The following is an 18,037-nucleotide window of genomic DNA, read 5'->3' as shown; positions in this document are numbered from 1 at the left end:
AGATTGAGACAAGGAGATAAGGAGAGACAAGGAGATAAGGAGAGAGATAAGGAGAGATAAGGAGAGAGATAAGGAGAGAGATAAGGAGAGAGAGATAAGAAGAGAGAGATAAGGAGAGAGATAGATATATAGAGAGATAGATTGAATTCATAGGTAAAGAGATAAAGAGAGATAAATTTAATTAATAGATAAAGAGATAAAGAGATAAATAGAATTAATAGATAAAGAGATAAATAGATAAACATATAAATAAATCATTAAAGAATGAGCAATGTACTGTTACTGATACCCATGGTGTATCATAAACTATACAATTATACATTTCGTTACTGTTGCGTTATTCTTTTTTTTTTTTTTTTTTTACGAATAGTCACTATTATGATAAGTGAACTGTTATATATAATAATACATTACTTAGCATAGCTCTCAAGCAGCATGGATCAGGTTCGATATTACAAAATTTCAATGCTGCTGCCATGATGATTTCCTCAACCTCCTCCATGCGGTGACGCATATTATATATCTTGTTCTGGCTCAGGACGGACGATCTTATGCATGTGAGGTGGAGGTCTTGACTATGAAAGGAGACTCGATCGACCGAGACCTCCGTTTAGGTCACAAAACACCACCTCACCTCCATAAAATCGACCGTATTTCGCCAGGACAAAAGCTCGAAAGTCCGTCACCGAACATAAGGGTAACTTGAAACTGTGCAAAAGAAATATATTGTTCCTGTAAAGGGTCATTTACAAGGTCAAACGTTTTGTCAAACAAGTGATTGAAGTGACGCTTGACAGTGTGAATTGATTATTTAGTGGTCAAGCATGTTTAACAAACATATTTGACAAACATGTTTGACAAACGTGTTTGACAACCATTCACACGGTCAAACGTCACTTCAAACACTTGTTTGACAAACTGGGTTTGGCAAACCGTTTGACAGTGTAAATGGCCCTTTAGTTTCTCGAGGATAGATGACGTCCATCCCTTGCGTGTCCAGGAAGACATGATTTGCCTGACACAGTTAAAGATGATAATTACAAACTTTTGGCCGCGTCCTTGGCTTTATCAAGTCTTAGGCCAGATAAACCCTTGAATCCGATTTCCTATCTGTACGGTAATAGGTAGAGCATGGAGCCACCCACACGAACTTGACCCAAATAGGTGAAGACTACGCTAAAGCATTTCTCCTCGTTGTTCACACTCCGTGCTTAGCTCTCGTCGAGTACGGACCTACACCTGGAGGTGTGAAACTGACGCTATAACACAGTGCTTAGTGGTTACTAACGAGCTGTCCCTGATAACCAAACGAGCAGTTACGACGATCGCCGGGCATAGCGGCCCACGCCTTTCACCATGGCTGGAGCGAGTGGTGGTCAGGAACTTGAAAACAATTTAGAGGAAGAAAGAACTGCAATAGCATTACTGAAACGTGACTTACATCTAACTGATAGCGAGTCGGATATGGAAGTGCAATGGCCAACACCTGTAGATGCAGCGGATAAGAAATGGCAGGAGGTAGTCAACAAGAGAAACAAGAGGCGACGACAGTTAGCACGACAAAACAGCGGAAGTGATAGTGAAAATATCCGACACAAGAAGCTGAATATTGATACATGTGCTAGAAAAGAAACTTCAGTGCAAGAAAAGGATCAGCAATTCAGTGTGACAGGAGCGGAACAGACAAGCAAAGTAATTACAGAGAGGAAGAAATTGTACTTTCCAAGTGATACGCAGCTGACGTTTCACGAACAATTGTTATGGGCCGCTACACTAGGAAGGGAGTGCAAACAATTCAAACCACTTCTCAAAGAAGGGCGTAACAGAACGTACTTGACTGTGGAAGGAGATGAGGCAGTGCAGATACTAACCACCGTAGGATTTAATAATGTCATTATGAAAGTACCTGACCCTGTCGAGAAACTCACCAAAGTAATAGTATTTATGTACCCTGTTATACTAGAACCTAACTTCCTATTGGACGATGAACGCTTTGTCTGGGCTAAACGTCGTGAGGTAAGAGGTGAAAAAAAGAATCAAGTGATTGCTCTTATGAAGGGAGATGTACCCGAAAAGGTATTTATATCTGGTATTGGATATAGAAAGGTAGCAAAATTTATATGGAAATGTCAGAGTGACTTTCGGTGTCGATACTGTGGAGGCAAACATAATTCCCTGGAATGTGGTAGCAAAATAAAAAATGGGCAATGTGTTACTCCGCGGTGCTGCAACTGTTCTGGCGAACATAACGCCGGTTCCGTGCTATGCGCAAAGAGGCCACAGCTGCGCACAGTGCAACTCCACAGTACAGGAGATGAACAACCTAGTAAACGAAAAGAGCTGCAGCCAGTTGAAGACTCACCACCACCGCCGCCCGAAAACGCATGGAAGAAAAGGATGGAACAATTTGGAAAATTATCAACGAATAGAAACGTAACTACATCGGGTGTCATACCAAAGACACCTGAAAGTGCTAAGGTACCAGGAGAACTGCGGGATGTTGTCGACGTAGTACGGCAACTACAACAGGAAATTCGCACACTGCGGAAGATGGTAGAGGAAAATAAAAAGACTATGACTGAACGATATGAAAAACACAGCGAAGGTACAAGACATACTAGTGAAGTGAGAAACAGTGTAGATGGAAAGAGTAATACCAGGGCAACTTCGTTATGGGGTCATGGAAAATCTGATGTGAGAGATGAAATAATACTCAAGTGGGCCAGTATACCTGAAACATTGCATGACAAAATATTGAAACAGATCAAATGTATAATTGATGTTTGTATAAATGAAAACACAAAGGTAGATGGGGGTAATAAATAATGGGTGCTAAGAGTTTAGATATCCTAAATTGGAATGTGAATGGTCTACGCTCTAGAACCACTGATATACATGCTTATCTGATGTTATACAATATAGATGTTATTGCTCTCCAGGAAACAGGTACTGAGGATGATACTATATTAAATCTACGAAATTATCAGAGCTACTACCTAGCAGCAGATAGACAGAATAATATTAGAGGTCTATTAACATACATAAAAAAAGACATACCATCTGAATTGATATCCTATGATATAAGAAATGGAATAGAAGCACTAATTGTTAAGATCTATACTGAAGGAAATACAATACACATTGTTAACATGTATGTGCATCCACAAAAATTTGACAGTGATGATATGCCAGAGTGCTTATTCAATGACGCATGTTTACTAATTGGTGATATCAATGCTAGACATGAACGACCCGGCACGACGGGTGCCAACAACGTTAATGGTCGAAGATGGTTACACTTTTTAGAGGAACTGGATGATATCAATATACTGGGTAATAATGAACCTACTCATTTACTTGGAGGGAGGTTAGACTATGCTGTGCTTTTCAATATGTTTGGTTTTTCAGCAAATGCTAATGTAGTTAGTAACCTTGTAAGTGATCATTTTGCCTTGACAGTTAATATTCATATTGACAAAATACAGAGGAATGGACAGAGACAAAGGTACAAATTGCCAGAAAACAGAAATAACGAATTAATGGCAACTACACAAAAATGGTATGCTGGGTATAAAATTCAAAGTATAGATGGCTTTTTTCGGGACCTATTGCAGGCCGTCTATCCTGTACTAACAATATGTAACTTTAAAGGGATGAGCAGAAGAAAACATAATTATGCCAATGATAAGATTGTTCAAGGATGGAACAAACTACTTAAAAAAGCACATAAAGACTGGAATTCAAATCAAAACGATGAGAGCATTAAAGCAGCACTGGTAGAAACTGCGAAAATGTGTACACAAAACAAACAAGAAATGAGAAATAAATATTGGATGGAATTTTTATGGAAAATAGGCAAAACAAAAAATCTAGGGGATATATGGAAAGAGGTAAATAAAATTAGGGGAATTCATTGCAAGAAAAGTTCCTTCCCCGATGCTAAAGAGAAAGCCAATGAACTCATCATGAAATGGTCTAAAGCTAGTAATTTAAATGAACTACCACAAGAAGTGCAGACCTCGTTAAAAGAAAGGAGCAGCTTTAGAAAAAAATATTGTACAGTGTCAGATTACACTACCCGCTGATACGTGTGTACCCGTAACACACGAAGAATTACTTAATGCTCTAAAATATGGAAAATCAACAGCACCAGGAAATGATGGAATAACTTATGATATCGTTAATTGCTTGGCTAGAATAAAAAATGGACCACTTTTAGATCTAATCAATATGTCATATGAAACGGGTTATTTACCACAGGAATGGAAAAATGCTGTAATTGTACCGGTTCCAAAGAACAATGGCGACTTTCGTCCAATATCTATGACGTCCTGCTTCTGTAAAACTATGGAAAGGGTAATACTAAACAGATTATTATACAAGATTGAAGGGTTACTATCACCAAACCTGTATGGTTTTATACAAGGGAAAAGTACTGCTGACTGTGTAATAAACTGTTTAAATAATCCTGAGGCTACCTGCAGAGCATTCATAGACATAAAAGGAGCATTTGACCGGGCCAATAAAGAGGTGATACTAGAAGAACTTGTGAACTTGGGAATCACTGGAAAACTACTTAAATGGATACAAAACTATATGAGTGATAGAAAGGCAAGGGTGTGGTTACAAGGGTCATATTCTATAGAAAGAGAGCTTGAATTGGGAACTCCACTCCACAAGGTGGTGTTTTGAGTCCTACTCTGTTTAATGTATTAATGAACGTCATAGCAAAACATGAGTTTCCCAGCGGCACTCAGGTTATCATATATGCAGATGACATCTTAGTGCAATGCAAGGATATGAGAATACTCCAAGAAGCACTAAATGACCTTGGCGCACTTTGCTGTAAGATGGGTCTAGTAATCTGCAATGAGAAAACCAAAATCCAAATACGGAATAATAAACAGTTTAACTTAGTTTTGAACCAAACTAATTTAGAAAAAATTGATGTATACAAATAGTTAGGAATGTATACAGGATACACATCACACAGCAAAGTGCGTGAAATAAACAGCTTAAGAAATTCCTGTAAAGGGCGCTTAAGACCTTTAGAGGCTCTGGTATGGAGGGGTAATGGAGCAGGAATCCCTGTCCTAAGAGCGGTATACATTAGCACAATTTGTTTATTGATTACTATGCGGCACCAGTTCTACTAATGTACAGTAAAAAACAAATACATAAGCTTGAAGTCATTCAAAACGAAGCAATGAGGATTATATTGGGTTGCCAAAGAAACGTTAGAATTGATATTGTGAGAATGGAGCTGAATCTACCCAGTATTGAGTATAGAATCAAAGAACTGATTATAGCTGCTGCCCTTAGACATGTTCGGAGACAGCCTAACTCTGCACTAACTATTGCATTATAACACCTTAGTGTAGGAAAAAGAAATGCATCTAAATTTGCAAGAACACTATATTTAGTAATGTTAGAATACGGGGTTCTATCATATTGCAAACATCCTGGCAGGAAAGCTGCATCACAGTAGATATTGTACAACTCTGAAGAAAAAAAGACGATTGGCATCCGGAATATCTAAAGCAGATCTTTTTAGAGAAGATTGATGAACTCCCTAAAAAGAATTCTATACACATATACTGCGATGGGTCTATCTTGGATAATGGGCGAGCAGGATGTGGAGTATTTATCAGAGACTACTCTTTTAATAAGGGGAGGCTCCACAATAAAGTTAAAATATTTATAAAAAAAAAAGTTTTCAATATTTTTTGTTCAAACTTTCAGGTTTTGTTTAAAGTCTAGACGCTGATGTTTTGCCAAAATAAGAACTTGTTGTGTTATGACGTCATAATGTTATGACGTCATACCGATGTTAAGACTTCATAAGTAAATGAGAATCGTAATATTTGTTCCAGAGACCCCAGCTTTTGCATGGTAATACTTAAATAACATATAAACACCCTGTAGTTTTAGTTTTGTTAAAATTTTCCATACGTCGCAAGAAATTACTGTTACAAATATGTGTATATTTTTTTTTATGACGTCCGTATTTTTCGTCAATTAAACGCTCCCGTGGCTTAACTTTGCACTTTATAAAAAAAAGCAAAACTACACGATGTACACACACCCAAATTGTATAACTATGAGAATTTTCAAGAAGTTCTAAATGTTTCTCTTTTTTTGGTGAATTTTTAAATGCGTATTTTTCTCATTTTGAGAAAAAGGGATTTAAAAGTTTCAATGTCATGTATCTTGGGTAATTATCGTACAATTTGTATTATTTTCACACACATGATTGTATAACACATAGTGAATAGAATGAGCCAAAATAAAAATAAAACATTAATAATTACTTACCAAACAGGTGCCTTGTGCACGTACACCTGGTTACACAGGTGCTATTCCAGCGCCATATGTTTCACCTTCAGCTTCTCTCTTTTCTTCTTCCTCTCGTATTTTTCTAATTTTCTTCTCCTTTTCCTCTTCCTTCTTCTCTGATGATCTTATTGAACTTCTTAGTCTCTTCCTGTCTATCTGTTGACGAGCTTTCAAGGAAGAGTCTTCCATTGCCGTCGCAAGTGCAGTGGCCCCATGGTTAAATGTGATGACACTCCTGTAGACACCATACATCATTCTTTGTAAGGAGAAGAATTTAGTTTTTGGAAGTTCGTTCCATATAACACTGTGGAGAGATTCATTTGAGTTTTGAGTGTCCCCCTTGCACTTCTCTAATAGTTCTGATGTTGCAATTCTCTGGTAAATGGGTAGAATCTTCGCAACTACATCCTCTCTCAGGTAAGTTTTCATATTCTTTTTGTGAGGTGGGATTTTCTGGTTCCTTGCGACGGCTCTCTTATAAAAACACCAGGAATCTCTTCCATCTGGGCACGTATTGTGTTGCGGCTTCTTATCAGTGCTCTGACAGTGTCTGAGTGTTGCATAAATACTTCTTTTCATGCCCTCCACTGTTGTTCCTTCCTTTATGCTTTTACCAAAATAGTGTGCAAGCCTTATAACTTTGTCTTTTGTTAGGGAGCCCTCCTTCTTACCCCCTAGTTTACCAACATTCTTTGCATCTAGGAGAGCCTTTCCAATACGTTTAGAAACGTGGTTTTCGCACTCAATCTTTTTCACATCATACTTCCCTAATTTTTGCACGGCACTTATTCCTTTCGAGTCACCATCCGACACTACTTCTTCATATCTGAACTTGCACTTTTCCTCAGAACGATTCCACAACCTCCTCCACCCCTCCATTTCCATAGCAGGAGAAGTACCATCAAAGTTTTTTGAGCACTCATGATGAGGGGCCTCCTTCTCACCATGCATTTCACAAATTTTGCACCACTTACACAAAACTTCAAAATCCACAACCCAGCCAGTCTTCATCTCAATAACTGATACAAATCCATAAAGTGAAGTAAATCCTCTCTTCGACCAGCTCCCATCACAAGACACACGAATACTTTTCACTTCATTTTTATCTCCCTCCCCTTCTAATCTTGCATGCAGTGCTTCGCATGTTTTTTTCCATTACCCTTTCCAGTTGAATAACGGTACGCTCTTCGATTTCCTTTGCAATCAAATAATAAGACGCACTGGATAAGACCGACATATTTAAACACGTACCTAATTCAAGTATCCCAGCGTATCCACATGATGCCTGCAAACTTGATTGCACTAGTTTTACGTGCACATCATAGCGTCTTCGCTTGGCTTTACCTAGAGAAATTTTTGGAACGTTCTCTGAGGTACACATTTTAAATGTTGTTATACAAACATTACACTTCGCCTCAAAATAGCTTGTCATCCCTATCTGCTTATCTTCTTTCACAAGCATCTTCCTCCCACACTCACAGCGAGCAATTTCTTTGTCAATGATGACATATTTTCTGTCATTCCCCTGTTGCACATCAGCAACAGGAATGTTTTCAAGTTTAAATTTACTACGAGAAAGTGTCGAAAAAGTAGAGTCACGATTTATCAGTTCACCAGATGACGGGAGTGAGGTCTCCTCCGGTTCGTGTTGCCTCACGATGTCCATTTTTTCTAATTTCTTTTTTCTACGTACCTCAATCATTTTCTTTATTTTCTGCTTTGCAGTAAGCTTTTTGTTTTTTAATCTATCCATTTTGATATAATTTCTTTGTAACAACTTTGCGCGAGAGAATATGAACGAATATGTTGGGAGGGAAAAAGTAAAGCACTTCACTTATTCACACAATTAGGGTAACTGATATATGCTTCATAAATAAGCCAATAAGCAACTCATCATACAATCGTACGTCTAGCAGCCTTGTAGACCAGTAAACGGCACTCGACTTGAAGGAATGGACGTCAAAGCAAGAAAAAATGAAACGTTTATTCCTTCTACGGAGGAGTTAAATCCCCATACGCTATTTAAAGGGATACGCCATTGTGCCCTTTAAACCGTCGTATATGTCTGCTTTGGCAAAAAAATTCTACCGCAATAGTTTCATATTACTTTAAGGTGCATAAATCACGTAAAAAAAGAAAGAAAAAAAAATCGATAATATTTTGCCTATTTTATTGTGGAGCCTCCCCTAATGGCAGTTATATTGATGAAACAATTAGCAGAAGACTTGGTGACAATATATCATCCACGCAGGCCGAGTTACATGCCATCCATGAATGATTGGAATTTGTAAAAATGATGGTTAAAGACATATATGTACTTGTAGATAGTAGAAGCTCCTTGGAAGCTCTTCGAAGTAAACAAAATGACAACCATGTGATAAACGCATGTAAACAGATTATTATAGGATTACAAGAAAGGAATTGTCATGTACGATTTATATGGATACCCTCACATGTGGGAATCCACTTGAATGAAATGGCTGACGAATTGGCTAGAAATGCAACGAAACAACCACATGTAGATATAGAGAGTATTACCAGCATAAAAATGATAAAGAGTGAAATGAGAAAGAGGAGAGAGCGATGGGTACAACAAAAATTGAATGAGGTTATTGTACATATTGAAAGCTTGCAGCATTACCTATATGTATTACAAAATAGTAAAGTGACTTATGGGAAAAATTTATCATATGTAGATACAGTCATAATGAGGATGAGACTGGGTTATAAATATTACTGGCAGATAACTGGAAGGAATGGGGAGAGATGTCAGATATGTCAGGAGAGAAATGTGCACACATTAGAACATTATATTTTAGAATGTGAACTTATACGACCTTATAGAAACAACTCTCTAACATCTGTTAAAGAACAAATATGTTGGATTTTGAATAATGATATTGTAAAGAAGATTCTTAAACACTGTAAAAAATTTGCACCACGATTGTAATGCTCTTTGAGCAACAACATAATGTATAAAACAATCTGTGGTTGAGGGTGAAGAACAGTATACTGTCTACATCCTTTTGATGTCAATTATCAATAAAATATTCAATTCAATTCAATTCCTCGTTGTTGCGTCAATGTAATATTGTTTACAAAAATGAACCTATTCATAATATGAGAATTACTGTGCATACTCAGCAAGATATACTCGTTTATTAGATTAATATGGAGCAGGTTAGGGAGTTGCAATTGTTTGCGCATAGGCCTGCACACACACACACACACACACACACACACACACACACACACACACACACACACACACACACACACACACACACACACACACACACACACACACACACACACACACACACACACACACACACACACACACACACACACACACACATGCACTCACACATACAAGCGCACGTACACACGCGAGTGTATATGTGTGTTTGTATGTGTGTGTGTCTACATGTACACTATATATACGTGTATATACACTTTCACCTCCCCTTGTAGTCACTGTCACCACTGCCAGACCTCTCCCTCTATTCTGTTAGTAGTCACTTAATTTCCCCTCACGTCTTTTCTTATAAGTTTTCCAGTAGTTTTCCAGTACTTTTTAAGTAGTAGGCCCCATGCCTAGTTTCCTTTAGTCTCGCTAGTTTCCAAGTTCATTAGGCCCCATGCCTAGTTCTTGTCATGTACTTCAAATCAGTCCTGGGGTAAAGAAATTGTACTTTTCTTCTTTCACTATAATTTCACAGTCTTGTTACACTCAGGATCTCTCTCTCTCGTCTGCCCACATCGTCTCCCGAGATCCCCGTATCCTACGCTAAGCTACCTTCGTCTGACGTCACTAATTTTTCTAATCCAATCTCCTCTGACTTCTCAAATAAATGTCACTCCTTATGGGCGTGACTTTGAATTCATGCACCAATAATTTTCCTCCTTCCTCCACCCTGCTCCAAACCGGAAAGCCATTGCAATGCCACTAGCAATATCGTTTACCTCAGCATTAGTCAAACGAAGCTAACCTGCGCTTACAGAGTTTTGATTACATCATCGATTATAAAACAGTCACCTCCGTCGGTGTTTACATAGACATAACGTCGCCTTCGATGTTATCAAACAACAGGCGAGCAGGCGTCGAGTCTGAATTGTTGACTCAGCATGTATTTCACCTGATTACCATTCGTACAACTACCGGCCTCTTACACACACACACACACACACACACACACACACGCACACATGAATATATTAATCTATTTGCTTATTTATACCACTCAACGTAATGATCCAAGCATAATGAAGATGTAAATGGGAAAATGTTCGTCAATTCTATGCTTTCAAGAATATACATGACCATAACGCGAGCAGCTAGATTAAGTAGAACTAATCACATGATGAGTTTTGCTCTAGTTATGTTACAAATGATGGAGGGTTGGGAACAACAATTTTATCATTGTGGGTTATAACAGTAATAATGATAACGATAATAATAATGATAATGATAACGATGTTAACGATGTTAACGATGATAACAATGATAACTAACAGTGATAACTAACAATGATAAAGGTGATAACTAACAGTGATAACTAACAATGATAACCAACAATGATAACTAACAATAATAACTAACAATGATAATGATAACTATGACAACAATGATAACTAACAATAATAACAATGATAATTAACAATGATAAGTAACAATGATAACAATGATAACTAACAATGATATTAATGAAAACTAATAATGATAATGATAACAATGATAACAATGATAATGATAACAATGATAGCAATAATAGCAATAATAGTAATAATAGCAATAATAGTAACAATAGCAATGATAGTAATAATAACAAGAGTAATAATAATAATAATAATAATAATAATAATAAAAATAATAATAATAATAATAATGATAATAATAATAATTATGATAATGATAATGATGATAATGATGATAATGATGATAATGATGATAATGATAATAATAATAATGATGGTAATAATAGTAATAATGATAATAATAATAAGAAGAAGAATAAGAATAATAAGAATGATATTAATAATGATAATAATAAAGACAATGATGATAATGATAGTAATAATAGTAATAATAATAATGATAGTAATAATAATAATAATAATAGTAATGATAATAGTAATGATAATAGTAATAATAATAATGATAGTAATAATAATAATAATAATAATAATAATAATAATAATAATAATAATAATAATAATAATAATAATAATAATAATAATAATAATAATAATAATAATGATACTGTTAATACTGATGATGATGATGATGATGATGATGATGATGATGATGATGATGATGATGATGATGATGATGATGATGATGATGATGATGATGATGATGATGATGATGCCGATAATAACGACGATGATAATGATGATAATGATGACAATGATAATGATAATGATGATAATGATAAGGATGACGATAATGACCGCGACTGACCACGAGCATCGGCAGCAAACGGAGATGCGACAAGCGAAGTCACACCTGCTGAGCCTCGATTCTATGGAAGGCCTGAATTGTGGAGGGAATTATGTTCAACGACGGTGCCCTTTGTTGGAGGAGAGCCTCTATTAGGCCTCATACCCCGGCGTGTCGGAGACTACCTCCGAAGATCGCCCGCCGGGAGGAACCAACCCAAGCTAAGAGCCCAAGCCCTAGGATGGAGTCAAGAGAGAACGCCAGAAGCCCAGGGACCCTTCAAGAGGTGCTCCCACAAGAAGATCCAGCCCAAAGGAAGAGGGTCCTCGTAGAAGACTACCTGCGTAACATCAACAAAGCCGATTGCATATTCTGCATCAGCAAGCGAGAATGCTCCGAAGGATGGAGGTTCCCTTGCTGGATGCACGACGACAACGAAGAAGAAGATGACGACGATGTCTCTTCTTCTTCTTCGGTATGCGAGGAGCCAGCCATCTCCTCCTCCTCCAGGTTCCAGGAAGATACAAGCCCCCGGAGGCTGTTCCCGAGGGCGACTCGGGACTCGGGAGGGTGCCCCCCGGAAGGTAGGCCGAGCCCAGGCGCCCCGCAATGGCGGACACCTCCGGCCTGGTTCCGGACCAGGAGTGACGTCGAGACGTGGAGGGCAAGCCCACCCTCCCGACAGTGGAGAACGCCTCCTGCATGGTTCCGGACCAGGAGCGACGTCCATACCTGGAGGAGTTGAATGAAGCCCAAAACGTTAACTCAATTCCCATCCATAAAAAAAGTAAACAAAATGGACATTTTTAGCCCCTTTCTTTTAAGCCCAAAGTGCATTTGATGTTTTAGCCCAAAAAAGAAAAAAGAAAAGAAAAACAAGAAAGTTATATAAAAATAGAAACAAATAGACAGAAATGGACATTTTTAGCCCAAAATGGCACCTTTCTTTTAAGCCCAAAGTGCATTTTTATTTTTTAGCCCAAAAAATGAAAAAATAAAAACAAGAAAATGATATTAAAAAAGAAAATTAGAAAAATAGGCAAAATGGACATTTTTACCCAAAATGGTACTTTTCTGTTAGGCCCAAAGTTGAGCAATTGCAAAGCCCAAAGTGCATTTGATTTTTTAGCCCCCCAAAAATAGGATTAAATTCTTCCTTGGGACCGCGAGGTTTCCCTCAGCTGAATAAAATTGCTTGGTGACGACAATCCCACAGGATTAACTCACTCTCCATCCGACTCCCACGCCGCGGGAAGTGAGAAACCCCTGGAAGATTGAGCCTGGTCAGGGCTGTCGAGAACCAACGTGACATAAGCTGCAGTGGTTCCCGGGAATCCAACTCACGACCACCCGCTCGTGAGTTCGACACGCTATCCACTAGGCTACCGGGTGGCACAGAGCGATTTACCGACCGGGGTCACGGTACGTTTGCCTCGGTGCGATTATCGCTCAACGATGATCGTTTGTGGTTCAACGATGATCCTCAAACGATCGTGTAGAGCTCTAGTTTTTTTCTTTTTTATTATTATTAATATGGGGCTGTTTTGCTTCAAGCGACTGCCGCTAGAGTCGCTAAATAAAAATCACCACCCAAGTTCCCCTCACCACCGCAAGCTCTCACAAGCTTGTTATTAAAAAATATTAACTATATTATTATTAATTAGTGAAAGACTACAGTCCATGAAAAATCGGAAGAAACAAACGTTTGACCAGCGTTAGAGTTAGTCTTGACATATTTGGAAGCTTAGATCTTGTGCCAGCAGCTTCTCTCCAATCAAGACGGGCCCGAGTTTGGCCGACACCCTACCATAATACAAATGTTCCTCGCGATTTGGCGATCTGCGACCGGGCAGCACTATTTACCGATCCTATAATTGCGCGGCCATCTCGAGATCGCGTAAGGATAATTAATGGACTAAATATGCTAACGATAGCTTCTTTATCCGACAACAGTCTGTGCAGAGCATTCTTGTGAACCAAATAAATGGCAGCATCTTGTATTTTGAATTACCGAGAGGATTGTTACAGAGGGACTTGCCAGTTTTAAGAAATCTAGAATCTCGGTAATCGGCGGTTCGTTCTCTTTCATTCACACTGAGAACATATCACTGAGCAATTATTTTGTCTATCTCAGTAACCGGCGGTTCTCTTTCACTGACCATTTCAACACGGAAACCCATTGGATGGAGTTTGGTCCAGTTCAAGACCTCAATCGACTGAGAACCAATTGAACCCATAATTAATTAGTCCCTTTAACTACATGCAACTGTATGCATTGACCCGGAGCAAAGTAATTCTACGTCATCGTATTGAAGAAGTTAACACTGAGAACACACCACCGTTTTGTCCAACAGACTACGTCACACGACAACCACAGGGAAAATTTCAATGATGTATATTTTCCAACGCCCAGGCAAAAGTCAAGAACCTACTGGTCACCAATCTGGCTTATGATCAGCTTAAAGTATTTAATGCACTGTCCAATAATGTGAAGAACATCACTGGTTGTCTAATGAACAAGTTCAAATGTACGCTAGACAAGTTCCTAAAATCTGTGACAGACGAGCACCCAGTTCTGGGCTGCACCTGCAGATGTAGGACCTCTGATACCAGACCAGATCAAGTGGCCATTCTGCAGTGGGACGCCAGGTCTGGAAGCAGCGGTGGACCACCACGACTGTGTGGAGGGACCTCAAAAATCCACCAAGTAAACAAATAAGTAGATACGATTTTATCCTACAAAATTAGCGTAGTTTTTCATTACGTAAGTTACATTTTCTGTTAATCATGCATATACAAAAGAGAACGAAACAAGTTAGTCTCAAATTGGGCAATGACGTAAAGCTGCAAGCAAAAGTTCTGACCCATTCTACAGTTTTCACAACGTCAATATGACTTTTTTCTATCGACTACGTCATACATTTTCCTATTTCGCTTACAGTCAGATAATTTTCTTGAATAGACAAAACAAAAGTCAGACGAATGATTTAGATTTTATATCATGAAAAACTCTGGTTGGGTAAAATAAAATGGGTCTTTTCCATTTTACGTCATGCAGAATTTTTAGGTTAGTTTAGGTCAGTTTAGGTTACGTTAGGTTAGGTGAGGTTATGTTTCAGATTAATATTCATTTCTTACCTCTCAAGTTGTTGAAATCGACTGCATGCCGTAAGATGGGAAAAATCCAAAAATGTTGCTCCTTACTGTACACGTAGAACAGAAGTCACAGCTGGAATTGTACGACAAAGGAATTAGACCGCTCATGCCAACATTGCTCAGAATTCCGACGAAGAACTAAAAAAGAAAAAGATGCCTTAGAGAAAGGTACAGTTTGGACAAAGGAGATCAGTCACATCATCCAAGATATCAAAAAGCGAAGGAAAAATAGTCACATTTTCTTGTATGTAAAACGCAAACTTAAAGGACAAAAATCAAATCATGTGCAAAGGCAAATTCTATATCAATACCAACATCATAAAGATATATGGCAAAATATGAATACCTAATTCCATCCTAATTTCTCGTACGAAAAGAGCGAAGCAAATAGAGGGCCCAGACTAAGAGTAGTCATGGCATTTTACGCAATCATCTCGTAGTCACCCTATCAGATTTTAAGTCTAGAGATAATCATATCATGAGACCCCACTTTGAACCCTTGCAACCCAATCAATTCAGTCGATACATACGTCCATCCATCAAAGATCAAAGAGAGAATACACAGTGCTCAGCAAACCTGGTGGAGGACACTCAGAGGTCATTCTAATATCCTTGACTACTATTGGACAACGTAGAACGGGTTTATGTACAATTGGTTCAACTCCTTACAAGGGTTGTTTATACTTGACCCGGCTGCTGCCATGTGATTCACCATGGTCTTGGATCACGTGTTGGACTCGTGATCGACAGTTATTAACCTACCGGATGAGAGCCCAGAGCTCGTATGACCGATCTATGGGTAATGCTGTGACCTTACACGCACACACACCCAACACCCCGCCCACGACAGTTGGAGTAACAAACCGCAGCACAGCGATACTGAAATTATTTCAGCCCTGGGCGGGATTCGAACCCGGACCGCTGTAGTGGCAGGCGAAAACTTGAACCACTGCGCCACGAGATAAACTTCTTTTACAGTCAAAAGTGTTTGTGTTGCTTCCAAGTCTTAAAATATGTGACACAGAGTACACGACAAACGACACTGTCATAGTCACCGCTATGACCTCAGAAGAAACAAGTCTCTTTGGTTCTAGGTCAATCGTCACCGCTGTGACCTCAAAAGAAGCAAGCCTCTTTGTTGTTTCCAGGTCAATCACTGACCTCTCTCGCTCACGAAGAGTCGTTCAAAGGTGACTGACCGTGATTGGTCAGGGAAGAACTTGTTTCGCTCGAGACTGCTGCTGTAAAAATCAAAATTAAATACATAGATAAATCAATAAACAAATAATGAATGAATGTATAAATCAATAAACAAATAAATAGGTGAATAGATAAACGAATAAATATATACATAGAGAGAGATAGAGAGGGAGAGACAGGGAGGGAGGGATAGAGAGATAGAAATTTAATTAATAGATAAAGAGATAGAGATAAATTGAATTAATAGATATAGAGATGAATTAATAGAAAGAGATCAATTGAATTAATAGAGATAGATTGTATTAAGAGATAGAGAGATAGAGAGAAATGGATAAATTGAATTAATAGATAAAGAGATAGAGATAAATTGAATTAATAGATAAAGAGAGAGATAAATTGAATTGATAGATAAAGAGAGAAAGAAAGAGATAGAGATAAATTGAATTAATAGATAAAGAGATAAAGAAAGAAAGAAAGAGATAGAGATAAATTGAATTAATAGATAAAGAGAGAAAGAGAGAGAGAGAAGGAGAGAGAGATAAGGAGAGAGAGATAAGGAAATAAGGAGAGATAGATAAGGACATAAGGAGAGAGATAAGGAGATTGAGACAAGGAGGTAAGGAGAGAGAGATAAAAAGAGAGAGATAAGGAGAGAGATAAGGAGAGAGAGATAAGAAGAGAGAGATAAAGAGAGAGAGATAAGGAGAGAGATAGAGAGATAAATTGAATTAATAGGTAAAGAGATAAAGAAATAGAGATAAATTGAATTAATAGATAAAGAGATAAAGAGATAAATAGAATTAATAGATAAAGAGATAAATAGATAAATATATAAATAAATAATTAAAGAATGAGCGATGTACTGTTACCGATACCCATGGTGTATCACAAACTATACAATTATACATTTCGTTACTGTTGTATTATTCGAATTCTTTTTTTTTTTACCAATAATCACTATTATGATAAGCGAACTGTTATATATAATAATACATTACTTAGCATTGCTCGCAAGCAGCATGGATCAGGTTCGATATTACAAAATTTCAATGCTGCTGCCATGATGATTTCCTCAACCTCCTTCATGCGGTGACGCACATTATATATCTTGTTCTGGCTAAGGACGGACGATCTTATGCATGTGAGGTGGAGGTCTTGACTATGAAAGGAGACTCGATCGACCGAGACCTCCGTTTAGGTCACAAAACACCACCTCACCTCCATAAAATCGACCGTATTTCGCCAGGACAAAAGCTCGAAAGTCCGTCACCGAACATAAGGGTAGCTTGAAACTGTGTAAAAATATATATTGTTCCTGTAAAGGGCCATTTACAAGGTCAAACGTTTTGCCAAACAAGTGATCGAAGTGACGCTTGACAGTGTGAATTGGTTATTTAGTGGTCAAGCATGTTTAACAAACATATTTGACAAACATGTTTGACAAACGTGTTTGACAACCATTCACACGGTCAAACGTCACTTCAAACACTTGTTTGACAAACTGGGTTTGGCAAACTGTTTGATAGTGTAAATGGCCCTTTAGTTTCTCGAGGATAGATGACGTCCATCCCTTGCGTGTCCAGGAAGACGTGATTTGCCTGACACAGTTAAAGATGATAATTACAAACTTTTGGCCGCGTCCTTGGCTTTATCAAGTCTTAGGCCAGATAAGCCCTTGGATCCGATTTCCTATCTGTACGGTATTTAATAGGTTTTTCTTGGGTTTAAACGAGAGATGTAGAGCATGGAGCCACCCACACGAACTTGACCCAAATAGGTGAGGACGACGCTAAAGTATTTTTCCTCGTTGTTGCGTCAATGTAATATTGTTTACAAAAATGAACCTATTTATAATATGAGAATTACTGTGCATACTCAGCAAGATATACTCATATATTAGAT

This window comes from Oratosquilla oratoria, chromosome 20, assembly GCF_046742065.1.
Source record: "Oratosquilla oratoria isolate Oo_2021 chromosome 20, ASM4674206v1, whole genome shotgun sequence".
In the NCBI taxonomy this organism is placed as follows: Eukaryota; Metazoa; Arthropoda; class Malacostraca; order Stomatopoda; family Squillidae; genus Oratosquilla; species Oratosquilla oratoria.
This window is presented reverse-complemented; position numbering follows the sequence as displayed.